Below are 2500 nucleotides of genomic sequence, written 5' to 3' on the forward strand. Positions count from 1 at the left end.
AAGCCAGTGTTCAGTTCCTCATTTTATTACTTTTATTATGGGCTTTTATTTATGTATGTATGTATGCATATATATATATTATATATATATATATATATATATATTGGCATATCTATAGTATATTGCCAAATGTCCTGAAAAAGCCAAAGCCTCCAGTTACTTTGGCAGTGATTCAGGTTTTTGTCTGGCATTATGTCGACTGTTACATGGGTAATGTTTTTATCGAAGAATTTCTGAAAGAAAAAACGCCAGAGGAATAATACGATAAGTATATATATATATATATATATATATATATATATATATATATATATATAAATAAAGATAAATGCCACGAAGGAAAAATAAACGAAGGAGTCTGCGAGATCTTTCGGCTGAAAAGCTGAAAAGCCCTTTACTGAAGCAGACTCCTTCGTTTATTTTTCCTTCGTGGCATTTATCTTTATTTATGGATTTATCACGTTCCTAACTTTTCGTGATTCTGTTATACATATATATATATATATATATATATATATATATATATATATATATATATATATATATTATGCACGTGTCCCCAAAAACATTTTCATTATTACTCCTGATTTCTCTTTGTTCGTTACATTTCTTTTTACGTGAAGAGTCTGCTGTATGGATATGAGCGAAGAAAGCTCAATTTGCGTCTTAATGTGAGCTCAACGTGAATGATAATTTAAGTGATAATCTAATAATATTAATAGCGAGCGTGACTCGGTGGAGAGTCCACGTCTATATAATTCTGAGGGTAAAAACTACGATTTAGCTTAGAATTTAGCACTGAAATGGTTTCCCCGTTTCCCTAAACGTATAATTATGTAGCTGTGCCCCAAAATCTTCAGAACATTATTGATTTCTAATAACAATAATAATATTAATAATACCTCGGTACATTTAAGGCGAAATTATCCAATCACTTTCCCAACTTTCAGATGTGACCATCGTTATTACCTTACAGGAAATATTTGTTATCCCTGTGTTTGCGTGTGTGGTTATACACACACACACACACAATGGTCATCCTCATCAAACGAATTTATTGTTGCCAAGTGGGAGCGCTCAGTTGTTTGTGTTTATTTACTTGCACAGTGGTACGCATTTGTTACTTGGTGTAAGTAAAATCATCTGGCCTACTTGAAGAACTCTTCGCTATGTGTAATACAAATTTGTACTGAATTAGGTTTGTTATTTATTTTGGCTGTTCGGTTGTAGCGCGTATTCTCGTCCAACACTTGTTTCTTCCCAAATGCGCACGATCCTAGCGTTGAATTGATGGAGGTTGTTGCGGGGGTGTGGTGGTGCCCGGTGGTGGTTTGGTTGGGGTCTTCGGGGTGACTCAAGCATTTCCGATTTGAGTTGCCACGTAGGTATTTTTCACTGCGCGCCAGCTTCTTTTAATTTTTGTTGTTACGTTTAGCTGCATTGTATCTGAGTGGAACAGAGCGCTTTGGAAGTATTAAACATCAAACAATTTTGTAAAAATCATCATGTAGGTAAATTTTTGTGAGATTGGGGCCATTATCAAGATTCTAGTGGATGTTGGAAATTGTTCGAATATTGAAATTTTTTCATTTTCCAAACTTGCAGTTAATGATATTCTTTGTGAACAGTATGAAGGGGAATTCACACGGTGAGAAATGGAATTATAAGGTAAATCTTTAATTACTGTAGTATTATCACGCTTGGATTCGGGTAAATGACTAGATAAAGATTTGCTAGTCATGGGTATATCTATGTTCGTCATTTTCTGTTGATTTGTTTTTGCTTCCTATTATTTTAATTTTGTTCACATGTGTACGACAATGCCGAGAAATCTGACAAGGGAGGAACAACTGGAGAGAGAGAGAGAGAGAGAGAGAGAGAGAGATAAGAAGGAATACGTATAGGAGAATTTGAGGGAATTTCCCCAGTGCTCACGTTCTCTTTGGGCGCATTCGACCACCAAGTTTTCTTTGATGACGTCAGGGAGGCTTGGTCCTGAATTTAATGATTGGGGAGGATACTGCTCGATTTCCCAGTGCTGTTGCCTTTTTGGTAGTTCTTCATTTCCCTTTTCCGAACATTGACGTACAAAGAGCAAAGTTTACTTTTGTTCTTTTCACAGGTTTAGATTGATTGTGTATCTCCTACGAGACGTATATGCTGTATGCAATTGCGTGGCTTATTCTTACGAACGAATGAAAACGGCCATGCTATAATTGTCGGATGTGAATATCTGTAATGACTTGCAGGAGGTTGAACTCCATATGTTCGTAAACAAATGTACAGATAAGGACGTGAATCAGCAAAGTTCACTGGAATGCAAAATGTTAACAAGTTTAAATTTAACTTCTGTGTAATTATTCAGGATCCACCCAGTTGGTTAACTGCTTATGTTATGTCCATGGGCACGTTTTATGTATGGTACAAATTTTCCGCTTAATGTTCGTTAAAGATTAAGAAAAGGTAAGCAGGAAAGAAAAAACGCAAACTTTGGGGAATT

This window comes from Macrobrachium nipponense, chromosome 27 (genome assembly GCF_015104395.2).
Source record: "Macrobrachium nipponense isolate FS-2020 chromosome 27, ASM1510439v2, whole genome shotgun sequence".
Taxonomy (NCBI): Eukaryota; Metazoa; Arthropoda; class Malacostraca; order Decapoda; family Palaemonidae; genus Macrobrachium; species Macrobrachium nipponense.